This window comes from Somniosus microcephalus, chromosome 7, assembly GCF_052327205.1.
Source record: "Somniosus microcephalus isolate GS21.2 chromosome 7, FLI_Smic_1.0, whole genome shotgun sequence".
In the NCBI taxonomy this organism is placed as follows: Eukaryota; Metazoa; Chordata; class Chondrichthyes; order Squaliformes; family Somniosidae; genus Somniosus; species Somniosus microcephalus.
Genome location: NC_140993.1, coordinates 165,690,556 through 165,707,529, shown reverse-complemented (window position 1 = coordinate 165,707,529; position 16,974 = coordinate 165,690,556).

The following is a 16,974-nucleotide window of genomic DNA, read 5'->3' as shown; positions in this document are numbered from 1 at the left end:
CTTGCTATGACAAACAGCACTGAGTTTGGCTACATTCAGTGTTACAGAATTAAAAGATCTATTAATCTATATCCAAGCACGTTTGTTAGCAAAGTAATTATATATTTATCAGCATTAATCTATTTTACATCAGGGTTCAAAATCGATAAGTCAAACATGACATTTATTTTGCTAACCTAATATTGAGTAAGAAACTCCAATTCTCACAGCAGAAATTAATCATTTTTGCAAATGTCTGTTCACTGTAGCATAATTTAATACCAGCAAAGTCACTATATCAATTGTATACAACATCATATAAAAAAGAAATGAAAGACTTACATTTATATAGCACCTTTCACAACCTCAAGGCATTTCAAAGTGTTTTACAGCCACTGAAGTACTTTAGAATTGCAGTCACTGTAGTAATGTAGGAAATGCGGCAACCAATTTTTGCACAGCAAGCTCCCACAAACAGCAATGTGATAAGGACCAGATAATCTGTTTTTAGTGATGTTGATTCAGCGATAACAATTGGCCAGGACACCGGGGATAACTCCCCTACTCTTCTTCGAAATAGTGCCATGGGATCTTTTCCGTCCACCTGAGCGAGCAGATGGGACGTTGGTTTAACGTCTCATCTGAAAGGCGGCACCTCGAACAGTGCAGCACTCACTCAGTACTGCACTGCAGTATCACCTCTTGCTAGTGTATTTCTGCACCCATTTATTAACTGTTGCTTAATACTGCAATTTGCTAAATCTTTCATCCCTTAAAATAATTGTACATGGCAAACAGTTGTTCTCAGTATTCACTTGGTAATTTCTTGAACAGTGAAAGCCACTTAGTCTGTTCACCGTCAGGAACTCACATTTTGATTGCAGCAACTGAGTGGACCCATTAACCAAAGCTATATATTTGCCCGACTTATTAAAATTATTATTATGGTGCTGCTGTAGTTTACATAATAAATGAAACACTTAGGCAAAAAGTCTAGATTAAAAATAAACTTTCTGAGAAGCACACTTCATTATAGATTATACAGTACAAATTGTTATTTTTTTCTTGTAGCAAAGTAAGCATTTTGGTGTAAGGTATAGGTATTTGTTTAAAAGAAAATCACAGTGAAATGAATTCACACTGAGTGATATTCATAATAAACCTGAGCTTTATGCAATAAAAATTCATTTCAAAATAATTGCATTAAGCAAATGATTGTACTCAGATTTTGATGTTTAATATTTGATTAGTCATGATGTTGAATGTTGACAGAAAGCATCTTTAACTTCCTTTCGTCCCTTGCCCAGCCATTTTTCCATTAGATCTCTACTGTTGCTGCCCATTAGCAGGCTTCCTCTTTAGGTGAGTGTGTGACGGTTTGGGCTGCATCATCACCATCGCTGCTGCTCCACAATTAACTGACAGCATGCCCACTGCTGAATGTCTGACTGGCCTTGCCTGGTTCTCCATGCCCTGAGATTATTGTGGTGATCCATCCAATCGCTCAGCAAGTAGCAGGATAAACCTTATCAGTTAGAAGAACTTGATTAGCAAACTGTCACTCAATAGATAAAAACTCTGCTTCTCAGAGCGATCCACCACTGGAGCTATTGGTTCACGTGTCACAATGTCTTATGGAAAGCTGTTGTGTCTGTGTGTTGATAGAGACACTGAAGACAGGAGTTGGTTTCATAGGTGTTTACTAAACAAAGTCTGGAGGGGAACTAACTGATACAACACAATATACAGGCTTATATAGCCCGAGTGGCCATTACCGGCATTACAGTACACATGGGGCTCTTAAAGGCACATACGCTACAATTCCTCCCCTTTTAGCCAACCAGTACATAATATTTTAAGTAATTATTAATTACATGTTACAAGAAAAATAATCTACACATTGCTGCAGTTAATTAATTATAAGTCAGTCTCTCTGGAGGCTTCCTGACTCGGCCCGGATAACGCCTCGGTGGTGTAATAGTTTCTGGTGGTGTAGTAGGTTCTTTTGGCAAGGCTGATTCGGCTTGAATGCCAGTGTCGGGTTCATCGGGTTCCAGTATCACCGGATCGGAGGTAGATATGGGTATCTCTACTTCATCGTTAGGCATATAGAGTTGTGGTATAGGTTGTCCCTTTTCAGATGACTCTATGATTTGGTCAGCATGGCGCCTTATTATGCTTTCTTTGATGTCCACGGTATACATCAGCGGTCCTAGTCGTGTGCAGATAGTTCCAGGCTGCCATTTCTCGGTACGGTAGTCCCGGGCCAAAATTTGTTGACCTATCTGGAAGGTTCTAGTTGGCCTTTCATTCATGCCTTGAAATTGCCGGTTCTCCACGTCCCTTCTGATGTTGGGCTTGATCAAATCCAGCCGGCATCTTAGGCTTCTATTGAAGAACATCATGGCGGGAGTTTGGTTTGTAACCATATGTGTTGCATTCCTGTATGCGAACAAGAAGTTATTCACATTGTGCTGAAGTTTTATGTCTTCATTACCCATGGCCTTTATGGCCTTCTTGAAGGTCTGGACAAACCTTTCAGCCAATCCATTGGTGGCGGGATGGTATGGGGCGGACGTGTAGTGCTTAACCCCATTGTTTTTTAAGAACTTCCTGAATTCTTCGGACACAAATTGCGGTCCATTATCAGAACAGATCTGTTCCGGCAGCCCATTCCTGGCAAATATGGTCCTTAATACTGTGATGGTTTTTTCCGTGGTGGTGGAGGACATCTTTATTACCTCCGGCCACTTGGAGTGTGCATCAACCGCGATTAAGAACATTGAGTCCATAAATGGACCAGCAAAGTCGATGTGTACCCTTTGCCAGGGAGATGAGGGCCACTCCCATGGATGTAGAGGGGCTTGGGGTGGAGCGTTTTGGACCTTCTGGCATCCTAGACAGCTCTTGGTCATTTCTTCAATGTCTCCATCGATACCTGGCCACCATACAAACGCCCTGGCTAGGTGCTTCATTTTCACTCCACCCAGATGCCCCTCGTGAAGCTCCTTTAGAACTTTATCCTGGAGTTTGGGTGGAATCACCACTCTGGATCCACACATCAAGGTTCCTCGGCACACTGACAGCTGTTCTCTTCTTTGCGAGAATGCTGGCAATAGTGGTTCGCCATGTGCTGGCCATCCCTTCACTGTTAAATCGTAGACTTGTGAGAGAGTTGGGTCATTTCTAGTTTCCCTTTCAATGGCAGAATTTGTTACTGGTAGACATTCGACTATGGTAGAGTGGAAAATCTCCACTGGGTCTACGGTAGGTGCTTCTTCTACCATTGGCAATGGTAGGCGCGATAACCCGTCAGCATTCCCATGCTGTTTTGATCCTTTGTATTCTATGTTGTATTGGTGTGCCCCTAGAAAAAGGGACCACCTCTGTAGCCTTTGCGCTGTCATAATGGGAACACCCTTTTTAGGGTTGAATATGGAGATGAGGGGTTGATGGTCAGTCAACAAGGTAAATTTTTGTCCGTGTAGGTAATGGTTGAATTTCTTCACTCCCCACACCAGGCTGAGTGCTTCCCTGTCGATTTGGGCATAGTTACGCTCAGCTGAGTTCAATGAGCATGACGCAAAAGCTATCGGCCGTTCCGAGCCATCAGGGAATTTATGCGATAGTACTGCTCCTACGCCGTAAGGGGATGCATCGCACGCCAGTCTGATTGGCAGTGATGGGTTGTAATGAGCCAAAACTTCTTTGGACGTGATTAAGTCTTTGCATTTATGGAAGGCACGTTTACAGTCTTCGCTCCATTTCCAAATTACTCCTGTTTGTAGCAGTTCATTAAGAGGGTGTAGAAGAGTTGATAAGTTCGGTAAAAATTTATGATAGTAATTTATTAATCCCAGGAATGACCTTAATTGTGAAACATTTTCAGGTGCTGGGGCTTTTATGACCGCTTCAATTTTTTCAGGTGACTTATGCAACCCTTCCTTATTAATTATGTGGCCACAATATGATATTTGATTTTGGAAAAATTCGCACTTGGGGCGATTTGCTCGTAGGTCCCGTTCTCTCAGCCTGGTGAGCACCTGCTCCAAATTGGCACAGTGCTCGTTGTCATTTTCTCCTGTTACAAGGATGTCGTCTAGGTAGCATTGAGTCCCCGGAATCCCTTGGAGGACTTGCTCCAGAGCTCTTTGCCAGATAGCTGGAGCGGATGCTACTCCGAAAACCAGTCGATTGTACTGGTACAGACCTTTGTGTGTATTTATCGTGAGATATTTTTTAGAGGCCTCTTCAACCTCCATCTGTAGATATGCCTGTGCCAATCAATTTTGGTGAAACGTTTCCCTCCAGATAGTGAGGCGAAAATATCTTCTATCCTCGGAAGAGGATACTGTACTGTGTGAAGGACCGGGTTTACAGTCACCTTGAAGTCTCCACAGATGCAAATTTTTCTCTGTTCTTCAGATTTATCATTATTCAATGCTTTCTTCATGACTGGAACGATGGGTGTTGCCCACTCACTCCAATCTATTTTGGATAATACGCCTGCCTTTTCCAAATTCTCCAGCTCTGCCTCGACTGCTGGACGAATTGCGTATGGCACCGGTCTTGCCTTAAAAAACTTGGGAATTGCTGCATCTTCCACTTTTATTGAGGCGGTGATGCCTTTCAAGGTTCCTAGTTTCTCTTGAAACACTTCTTTGGCGTTGGCCAAGATGTCTTTTAATCGTTCAGGTATGACGTCATCATCGGTTTTTTTCTTACTGGTCACCGTCAGTGCCTGAATGGAGTGCCAGTCTAAACGTATTTTCCTGATCCATTCACGTCCCAACAATGGTGGACCACCATCTTGTAGAATGTATAAATACAACTTTTGTATTTCCTTGCCGTTGTATACAACAGGCACCCTTATTTTTCCTTTGGGGTATACTTTCTGCCCCGTATATGTTTTCAAGATAATGGATGTGTCTTTTAAAGGTATATGCGGAAATAGCCGCTCGTAATCCCGTCGATTTATGACGGTCAGAGCTGATCCTGTATCTAGCTCCATTTTAACTGGGGACCCTGCTATCATGAGGGTAACCCAAATGGTCTGGTAATCATCTTTGGCAATTACATTATGTAATTTGAGACAGCTTAGTCTCTTGTTTTCGGAGTTGCTATTGCTCTTCTGGTCTTCGGAGCTACTGTCCGTCATCATTTGTACCTTTCTGTACTTTTCTTTATTGATTTTTTTTTTCCTGTCTGTGGATTTTTTTTGTCCAGATCGGCATACCCGTGCAATGTGTCCAATCTTTCTGCATTGCCTGCATGCTTTGTCCTTGAACCAGCAGTCCCTCTGGTCATGGGTGGATCTGCCGCAGCGATAACATCTCTCGAAACCCTGTGTCATTTCGTGGGTGCCGAAGTCCTATGTCTTTTGTTGTATCTCTGCAGCTCCTCTTGCGGCTGCTTCGTATGATACAGCCATACTGAAAGCCTTGTCCAGTGTTAAATCTTTTTCAGAAAGCAGCCTTTTCTGTGTTCCTTCACTTAAGAGACTGCAGACGAATTTGTCTCGAAGATAATCTGCTAGTCCTGCCCTGAATTGGCAGTGTTTTGATAGCTTTCTTAATTCGGTGAGGTAATCAGCGTTACTTTCATTCTTGTGTTGATTTCTCTTGAAGAATTTGAATCGTTCCGCTATCAGCAGCGGTGTTGGGTCTAGGTGCTCCTGTAGGGTATCAACAATTTCTTTAAAATTCTTGTCCTTTGGTTTGGCTGGAGTGATTAAATTTCGTAACAGCCCGTATGTCTTTGCGCCCATTAGATTTAGCAGTACTGAAGCTTTTTTTTCATCTTCTATTCCATTTGCGGTGCAATATACCTCCACTCTTTCCACATATGTGGTCCAATCCTCTATCTCGTTATCAAAAGCATCAATATTGCCAGACTTAGGCATCCTAGAAAAGATATGGCGCTTCCCGTGCTTTTCTTTCTTTTCTGCAGAAAAGATATGGCGCTTCCCGCGCTTCCCCGCCGCTGCTGCCGATGACATTGCTGTTTCCCGCGGTTTCCGTTCTTTTTATTTATTTATTTGCAGTTGGAGACTCGTTCCCGCCGGACTCTCTCTCTAGGTCTGAACGCCGACCTGCTTGCAGCACCGGCCATCTCCCGAGTGCTCCCTCCCTGTCTGTTACTGCTTGCCTCCGCTTTCGCTGCTTGGCCTAGCTGTAGAACCAGCCGCTGGAGCCCCAGCCCGACGCCCAGGAAGGATTATTGCAGTACGTGCCACCAGCTTGGCTAGCTGGTGAAACCACAGCTTTTTCTTTTTCTTGATTTTTCTTCAACTTTGGACGCCAGAGGAATCGATGTCCTTGAGGTGCTACCGAATTGTAGGTAAGTCCGTTTCCAATTCATCGCCACTGTTGTGTCTGTGTGTTGATAGAGACACTGAAGACAGGAGTTGGTTTCATAGATGTTTACTAAACAAAGTCTGGAGGGGAACTAACTGCTACAACACAATATACAGGCTTATATAGCCCGAGTGGCCATTACCAGCATTACAGTACACATGGGGCTGTTAAAGGCACATACACTACAAAAGCTACAAGTGCTGTTAAATGACTAGGAATGCAAGAATTAACACACTGCTGACATATGTAGAAACATGGGCAATTATTTTTAGTAAAGCTAACTTTTTTTCCCAATAACTCAATGGAGCCATTATCCTCTGTTGAGCGGCTGGGGTGGGTTTATTTCCTGAGCGCAAAGTAGAGGAAAAAGAGGCAGAGGCCCACATGCCAAATATCCTTTTCTTTGTTTTTCACATGCACTTCCAGGGGTTCCCAATGTGGTGGTTGGAGGAGGGGCCTGGATTCCTTGCACCAAGAACAGGCGCAAACATGTAAATGTGACGACACTGCAAAAAAAAAATCATTACTTTACATCTTGTACATTCCAGATTTATCAAATTTTTGTTCTATTAAATCACCCTAGTGTAATCCCTTTCTGCCTAGCCTCTGTTGTCATTTACCTATTCTAGTGCTCCTACGAGGTGGCTCTCCTGTACTCGAGTCCCGGAGATGGAAGGCTGCTGATCATACACTGAGGGCAATTAAGATGGCCATGGTGGGTGACCTCGAACAGATATAGCCCTTGAGGGCCCAACTGCAGACTGGGGAGCAGATGTGCTGTCATCCTGGAAGAGGACAGCATGAGCCTGTGCCATGGAGCTAATGGCACTGTCGTGTGCCTCTATACTCCTACTGCTCTGTGTGAGGACAGAGTGAAGGAATGTAGTGATGTTGTGGAAGCCCCTAATTTTTCTCTCCACACTGATAGCCTGAGGAGCTGGTAGAGCCCAGAACCACAATGACAGCAGTCTAAGCTCCCAGAAAAGCCCCGTGTCCCAATGGCCGAATCTGCCCCTGCACCGGTGCAGGTGGAGCAGTCTTTGGTGGGGCCCTCACAGGCTCCAAAACCCAGAGGATGTCGGCCAAGAGCAACTCAGCAGTCAGAGCAGGGATCTGAGCAGCCTGCATCTATCTCCACTGAAGCCACAGGGGTTACACCACGTAGAAGTGGCAGGAAAAGGAAGAGCGAAGACTCGTAGTTGCACAAGGGTATGTACATGGGTGTCTTGCACATTGTTATATTGTTAAGTTTCTGTTGTCTATTTGACACACGTAAACATTATTCTTTTGCACCACTTCCCTGTCTTGCCCATTCTTGGTTGCTGGCTGGAAAGTGACCTTTTCAGTTGTGTGATGATGAATGGGAAGACATGAATTGACGCCGAGCAATGGGGGGCTGTGAAAGGAAGGCTTGGTTGTTTCCAGCACTACTCTGTGTTAGTGGCGTTGGGGGGTGGGGGGATTGGGGCAGGGGCGAGGTGGTGGGTAAAGTGACTTTTGCATGTGGTTGTTAGATGGGTGCACTGGTGGAACCTAAGTGAACCTCACAATAATTAGAGCATCCCAGGCAGCAATGTGTGCCACTGGTGGTGCATGCCCTCATCACCTTCTGCCTTCTCATCTTTCTCCTCCTCGGAATCCTCTGAAGAGGCTCTGTGCGCTGCATCTTGTTCCTTCTGCAGGTCCAAACCTTGCTGCTATGCAATGTTGTGCAGAGTGCAGCACACCACAACCATTCAGGAGACCCTGGCTGGTGTGAACTGACGGGCACCTCCAGATCTGTCCAGGCATCTGAAGCTCATCTTCAGCATGCCGATGGCTTGTTCGATGACACATCTGGCACTCATATGTCTTTCATTGTATCACTCATGGGCCTTATTCCTCGGGTTTCTGAGGGGTGTCATCAGCCACATTTTAAGCGGGTATCCTTTGTCACCGAGCAGCCAGCCTCGAGGTGCAAAGAGATCAGTGAGGGTGGACGGCCACAGGACGAAAACATCATGGCAGTTGCCTGGGAATCTTGGGCAAACCGACATAAAGATGCTTCTGTGGTTGCACACCAGCTGCACATTGATGGAGGTTTTTTTTTTCATGGAATGTGGCCGTCACTGGCAATGCCAGCATTTATTGCCCATCCCTAATTGCTCTTGGGAAGGTAATGGTGAGCTGCCTTCTTGAACTGCTGCAGTCCATGTAGTGAAGGTACTCCCATATGGCTGGTACACACTGCAGCCATGGTGCACCGATGGTTGAAGGAGTGAATTTTTAAGGTGATGGATGGTGTCGAACTTCTTGGGGGAAAAATTCGGTTGATTTGCGCCTCCTGTTAGTGCCCTAAGAGGGCGGTAATGGGGTGCAAAGCAACTAGCGCCTGGGCGATGCGCCACCAATGCCTCCCGTGAAATTCAGCGGGAGGTTAGCGGCGGCGGCAACCGTTAGCACCCCGTGGCGCTGCGCCTCCGGCGATGACAACATCACCATGCACAACGCCCTGCTCGCGCCACAGCTGCGATCTTCGGTAGCGCCCCCTGACTTACCGCCAGACGTTAAGTCCTATAGGGTCGGGGGGGAAACCTGCGGCCAGGGTGGCGCAAATTAAAGGGGAGATGCCAGGTGGCCAGTTTTGTTGCTGGCCGCCTGCCAGCATCTGCCCCCATTGCTGTCCCCGGCCTTCTGTGCAGCCCCCCCGCGGGGTGCCGGCTGCGCTCCATGAGCCCCGCACTTCTCTTGAGTGCCGGGCTCTTTTGCCAGCATTCCGATCCCTGGTGGCCTAGCTGGGTGCCGGGTTGCGCTGCACAAGGCCCCTCCCTTTAAATAAGGGGAGGAAGGCCTGCAGTACTGCGGCACGACGGGCTGCAGAGCGTGGTGCTGCGGCACGTAGCGCCGTGATATTCACTCGCAATGCCCCAAGAGGGAAGGGGAGCGCTTCCAGTAGCACCCTGCCTCCCTCTTGGGGTGCTACCAGTCAATTTTGGGCGCGGGGGCACTAATATTTTTGCCCTGGCGAAGTTAGCGCCCCAAAGGGGGTGCAGCCCAATTCTTTCCCCCCTTGAGTGTTGTTGGAACTGTACTCATCCAGACAATTGGAGAGTATTCCATCACACTTCTGACTTGTGTCTTGTAGATGGTGGAAAGGCTTTGGGGAGTCAGGAGGTGAGTCACTTGCCACAGAATACCTAGTCTCTGACCTGCTCTTGTAGCCACAGTATTTATGTGGCTGGTCCAGTTAGATTTCTGGTCAATGATGATCCCCAGCATGTTGATGGTGGGGGATTCGGTGATGGTGATTCCGTTGAATGTCACGGGGCGGTGGCTAGACTCTCTCTTGTTGGTTATAGTCATTGCCTGGCACTTGCGTGGCGTGAATGTTACTTGCCACTTATTAGCCCAAGCCTGAATGTCGTCAAGGTCTGAACACTGAACACTGTGCAGTCATCAGCGAACATCCCCACTTCTGACCTTATGATGGGGGGAAGGTCATTGACGAAGCAGTTGAATATGGTTGGGCCTAGGATACTGCCCTGAGAAACTCCTGCAACAATGTCCTGGGGCTGAGGTGATGACCTCCAACAACCACAACCATCTTCCTTTGTGCTAGGCATGACTCCAGCCAGTGGAGAATTTTCCCCTGATTCCCATTAACTTCAGTTTTACTGAAGCTCCTTGATGCTACACTCGGTCAAATGCTGCCTTGATGTCGAGTGCAGTCACTCTCACCTCACATTTGGAATTCAGCTCTTTTGTCCATGTTTGGACCAAGGCTGCAATGAGGTCTGGAGCAGAGTGGTCCTGACGAAACCCAAACTGAGCATCGCTAAGCAGGTTATTAGTGATTAAGTGCCACTTGATAGCACTGTCAACAACATCTTCCATCACTTTGCTGATGATTGAGAGTAGACTGATGGGGCGGTAATTAGCTGGATGGGATTTGTCCTGCTTTTTGTGGACGGGACATACCTGGGCAGTTTTCCACATTGTCGGGTAGATGCCAGTATTGTATTTGTACTGGAACAGCTTGGCTAGAGGTGCGCCTAGCTCTGGAGCACAAGTCTTCAGTACAACAGCCGGGTTGTTGTCGGGGCCCATAGCCTTTGCTATATCCAGTGCGCTCAGCCTTTTCCTGATAATATGTGGAGTGAATCGAATTGGCTGAAGACTGGCTTCTGTGATAGTGGAGACCTCAGGAGGAGGCCGAGATGGATCATCCACTTCTGGCTGAAGGTGGTTGTGAATGCTTCGGCCTTGTCTTTTGCACTCATGTGCTGGGCTCCGCCATCATTGATAATGGGGATGTTCATGGAGCATCCTCCACCCGTTAGGGCGGTGGTGATGTTGACAGCCACTGGTAAAGCATTGCCACCAGGTCCAGTTGGCAGCAGGTCTTGTTCCAACAGGCTGCAAATGTCTGCCACCACCTGACGCGACACCCTGAGCCTCCTGAGACACAAGTGTTCTGGCATGTCGAGGAAGCTCATCCTCTGCCTGTAGACCCTGTGTATGGCCTCCTGGAGCTGCACCTCTCTGCTGATCCCCTTTCTCCTGTTGAGCTGCAGGTCTGTGAGCAGCAGGCTGTTTCTGGTGCTGCTGTTGCTGCTCCTGTTGACTCTGATACTACATACAATGAGAATTAACAGTGCAAAATCATGCATTCATATCCCTCATATTGACAAGCATGAAAATACACTCTTAAAGAATAACCTTAGCAATTGCTTTTCTGCAGTAAACTTTTAACTGTCTCCCTGAATGTGCGTTATTTAATTTGGAAGATTTAACACTTTCTCTTACTTCACTGGGTATACAAAGCAAAAGGCTCTTCCTTGGCTTTCATCTTCTATTTAGTAACACTGGATAGTGTAACAGCACTTAAAGAGGGAGGCTTGATTGCTCTGACTCACTCAGTACTTGACAAATTAAGCAGAGCCATACACACAGAGCATCCATTACTACCATCTGCTGTAATACAGATGGCAGATATCCAGATTGTTTTGTGCCATGAAATAGGAATACTAGATGCACGATGCTTTCAGTCACAGTCCATTGCTATAATAAACAACCTCCACAGTGACCACATGAAAGATCATTTGTGACGCTGCTGGTACTAAGTTTGGTATTCTAAAAGAAATATTTCATTAGGGAGATTACTATTAATTTGACTCATGCAAGTTCTTTGTAATTAACTTAAGCACAAATAATCCTTTGACTTTCCCATTAGTTGCTGGTCAACAGATGAAGAAATTACACATCTGGCTTTTGCCTGAAGCATTAAAGAAGCAGTCCCGCTGATGTCCCTGTTGTGATAAGGTGATAGCTCTTGCTGTGTTGGTTCAGATGAATTGTTCTTGCCTACATAAGTGATTGCGTGACATTCCCTTTATCCTCAGGGGTTCATTTTCAGAAAAATACTCAGCTACATCAGTGTTTAACCAAGTGTTTTGCAACAATACAGAAATCACAGATGTTATTGCACCTATGTAATCCACTAGTCAAAGTCAATCATTTGAGATTTATTTTCCCATAAACCTAAGAACAGAGGGAATGATTTAAACACTGAGGTAATCATTTTTTCTCACAACCGATACAATCTTGAAAGAGGTTTACAGTTTATAAGTAAAACAACTTTTGCCAAATTTACACCAGAAAATATTCTATTAGGATCCATACATTTAAGCAAGATAGGTTAATCTGTGCTTAAATGTAATCTTGGCTCAGTAACACAGAATAGACTCAAAATAATAGCACTTAAAATCACAGCCTCTGAGTCAGAGTCTCTGGGTTCGTGCCGATCCAAGGATTAACACATAATCTAGGCTGGTACCTCAGCGCTATCTTTCAGATGAGATGTTAAACAAGGAACTGCCTGTCTATTCAGCTGGACATAAAAGATTCCATGGCACTATTTGAAGAGCAGGGAATTCTCCTGGTGTCCTGGCCAACATTCGACCAACAGCACCAGAAACAGACTAACTGGTCACATCTCATTGGGAACTTACTGTGAGCAGTTTAGCTTCAGCGTTTGCTTATGGTGCAAATTTCCATCTTCCCTGCCCTGGTGGTAATCTGGCAGATCACCTGCCATTATAGAAACTGCCCGATTATCATTCCATTCATTTCAATCGGGCGTGTTCTACAACAGGCAGACGATCTGCTCTGTCAGATTACCACCCAGACAGTGAAGACAAAGATATAACAACAGTGACTACACTTCATTTCACATAGTTGTGAATATTATAAAAATGCAAGGTCTATCCTTACCTCAGCAACATATTTTACCAGAGCACATTTTGTTATTACATTGCATCAGGTTAACAGGGCAAAGCTCAGTACAGCAGAACAGGGATTTGAAGCAAATTATGTATGATAACTAGATTCAAACTTAATAGTCTAACAAATGGTTTTAAACTGAGATCAGGAGGTAAAACTAAATATACCATTTTTCTTTAAATATAGGGCTTCGTATGTTTTCTCCTTACAAGCCGTTCTCCATCATCCATCATCCTTTAGCTCTGGTGGTGAGATGGTGTGGGCACTACAACTATCATTGATGATTTGCAGGTAGTGAACAGGGGAGCAGTGGAAGATTCAATCCACGCAATGTTTGCTTTCTTTTCCTACTGCCCTCCAAATTAAATTTCTGTTTCTGTAAAGTGCTGTACCCAGTACCACAGTTAATAAATAACACAACTTACTAAACTGAGATGACTTAGGGTGCTAGGCATCCTTCGCACTGGAACCATGACCTTGCGCAGAAATTTCTTTTTGGTCAGTCAGGTATCTGACCACATGTAATTCCCATCACCATTCTTAAGTGCTTCCAAACCATACTACTGAGACATCTACAGATGTAGAGATTCTGTTTGTTCAATATAGAATGCACATTCTCTTCTTCTAGGCACACATCCTTAAGTCCAGGCAAGGCCCAAGGCTTAGGGTCCCCCAGCTGGGAGTCAAACTCTCAACTATTTGAGCTATCAGGCTCAAATTTGAGCTATCAGGCATTTTAATTCAAAACAGCTAAATGCCTGTGCCATGACTAAATGTATAGCTGCAAGGAAATGGTTTATAACTGTTTACCTATATCTTAATCTTATATCATCTGATGAGACTCATAATCAATATCAATATACCTTCTAAGGCAGAAAAGGACATGCATTCTAATTTACCTTACTGCAATGTGAATTCAAAATTTAAAATGGCAGTGCCCAAATCAGGACTTCAGGCATGGATAATACAAGGCTTGGTGTCCATAGCACGGGTGCCCATCAGGTGCAGGCTGTATTGATTTGTATGTGGGTTCAATGACGACACATTCATTGAAAGAGAATGAGTTTTTATCTAAAGTATGTTAACAGCATTACAGGAGGCATCATGTTAGAAATCCATCTAAAAAGAAACTGAAACTAAACTTGAACTGCTTGTCTCTGTCACATGCCCTCTGCTGGTCAGGCATAAGTAATCAATACATGCAAACATGCTGGTAAGGCATCATAATCAAACAGGCAAATACCATCTCTATTTGCTGATATCATTACATCTCCTTTTCTTAAAACAAAAGTATTTTACTTTTAACTAACAACATGTTTTCTTTGTATTAATCTGCATTTTAACTGTAACTCTTAATGAACTTACATTATCATTATCATGATCAAGGTTTTTTAACCTTGCTTTGTGTGTTCACATGAAATATGTCAATACACTAGAATTTGAAGAAAGAATAAGATAACATTACTTCCTTCTATAACAATAGTCCTTAAATTTGCTCAATGAGTCTCTCAGGAGGCTTCACGTGTCTTGAGGATTTTCTGATTGATTGTCCTTGAATCTGAGTTGTTGCCTCAGATGATGTGTTCTCAGCTGTGTGATCAGGTTGTTCAACAGTATCAGCCTCTTGACCTGCTGTGGCTGGTCCCATGAGAAGATCTCGACGATTTCTTCTCAGAACAGCACCCTCATCTGTCTGAATGGTGTATGATCTTGGTTGAACTTCACTCAGGACAGTTCCCTTCTGAGTCCATGTGTTTGTTTTGTCTTTGAACCTTACTTGGTCACCAGTGTGGAGTTCAGGTAGGTTTTGTGTTCCTCTGTCATAGTAGTACTTTTGCTTTTCTTTCTGTTGTTCTTTGAACTTCCTCACTTTCTCCCCCTCTTTTGTTTTCAGGAGGTTCTCCGGGATGGGTAGGTTTGACCTTAGCCGACGTCCCATCAGGAGTTGGGCTGGTGACTTACCACACTCGAGCAGCATTGTGCGGTATACAAGCATGCTTTGGTAGAAGTCAGTTCCACTGTCTTTTGCCTTGTACATCAGTCTTTTCACTGTCTGGACTGATTTTTCCACTAGTCCATTGGACTGTGGATAGTGAGGACTTGACGTTGTGTGGACAAAGTCCCACTCTTTGGCAAAGTGTCGGAAACTTGCATTGTAAAACTGGGGTCCGTTGTCTGTGAAGACCTCGCTTGCCACGCCATGTCTGGAGAATATGGCTTTCATACATGTTATCACAGCATCTGCAGTGGTGGTGTACAGTCTACAAACCTCTGGATACAGGGAGTAATAGTCTGTGACTACAAGATAGTCCTTCACTTGACATACGAATAGGTCAGCGCCTACCTTCTGGTAAGGTCTGTCTGGTGCTGGGTGTGGCTTTAGTGGTTCTACCGGATTGCTTGCTCGATAGCTCAGGCATGTTGTGCAGTTTGACACCTCATTTGTCACATCTTGGTTGATTCGTGGCCAGTACATCACCTCTCGTGCTCTTTTCTTACACTTTTCGATTCCCAGATGTCCTCCATGGATCCTTTTTAGCATCTCTTTTCTCAGACTCTTTGGGATAACTATTTTACTTCCTTTGTAGATGATGTCTTCGACCAGTGATAGTTACACCCTGCAGTTCCAGTACTCTGCTATGTCAGGTGAGCAGTCTTGCTTCATGTTGGGCCATCCATCCAAGATGCTTTTCCTCAGTCATCTCATTGTTTCATCTTTGTTTGTCTCAGTCTTTATGAGTTCCATTTTTGCATCTGCTATGGGCAGTGCACTTGTGATCATGTCCACGTAGGCGTTCACTTTTTCATCCATTGTGGTGTTTGCGGGCTCACTTGGGTCAACAGCTCTGGACAACGTGTCTGCTGTATACATCAGCTTACCCGGTGTGTACGCAACATTCAGTGTATAGCGTTGCAGCCTGATCATCATTCTTTGTATTCTAAGCGGACAGCTATTTAGTGGCTTTTGGAACAATGCAATCAAGGGCTTATGGTCAGTCTCTACACTGATTGCTTGTCCTGCCACAAACTGGTGAAATCTTTCACAGGCGTATGTGATGCTGAGCAGCTCCTTTTCTATTTGAGCATATCGCGTCTCCGCGTCTGTCATTGAGCGCGATGCATATGCAATAGGTTGCCAGTAGTCATATTTTTGCAGAAGAACGGCACCGAGCCCACTCTGTGATGCATCTGATGATATCTTGATGGGTCTCGCTGGGTCATAAAACCTCAGAACTGGTTCCTCTGTGAGCAGTTTCTTTAGATCACTCCATGACTTCTCATGCTTATGATTCCATTCCCATTCTATGTTCTTTTCAGTTAGTCTTCTCAGTGGCGCCATCTTTTCTGAGAGGTTGGATATGAATTTACCCATGTAGTTGATCATTCCATTAAACCTCTGCACGTCCTTTTTGCATTGTGGCTTTGGCATATTCTCAATGGCGGACACCTTTCTGGGATCTGGTCTGATGCCCTCACTGCTAAGGATATCTCCCACGAATGTCAGTTCTGTCACCCCGAGCTGGCATTTCTCTCTATTCAGCTTCAGGTTTGTTTTCCTTGTTGCTTCCAGCACTTTTTTCAGTCTCTCGTCATGCTCAGTTCTCGTGGTTCCCCATACTATGATGTCATCCATTGATGTATCAACTCCCTCCAGGTGTTCATAGATCATATGGATAGTTTTGTGATACACTTCAGGAGCTGAGGCAATGCCAAATGGTAACCTTAGGAATCTGTATCTGCCAAATGGACTGTTGAACGTGCACAGTCTTGAACTTGCCTCATCCAGCTTCATCTGCCAAAATCCTGATGATGCATCTAACTTGCTGAAATACTTTGCATTTGCAAACTGTGCCATGATTTCCTCACATGTAGGAAGCTTGAAGTGCTCTCTCTTTATTGCTCTGTTTAGATCTCTTGGATCCAGGCAAATTCTGAGCTTTCCATTCTTTTTGTCCACAATGACGAGGGAACTCACCCACTCAGTTGGCTCATCTATCTTCCGAATCACATTCAGGCTTTCCATCCTGTCCAACTCTGCCTTCAGTTGCTTTTGAAGCGCAAACGGAACTTTTCTGCATGGATGTATGACCGGTGTCATACTTTTATCTACTCTGATCGTGTGTTCTCCTGGAATGCAGCCTAGACCCTTAAATAGGTCTTTGTACTCTTTCATGAGTTCATCATAGACTGTCTCTCCTTCGCTTTCCACAACGAGGACTCTCTTTACTAGGTTCAGTCTCTCACAGGCTTTTAAACCTAGTATGGCTTGCACATCCTTTGGCACCATGATTAATGCTAGCGTGTGCTCTCTGTCCTTGTGTGTTACTTTGACAATGCATCTTCCTTTCACTGGTATATCAGTACCTGAGTATCCTGT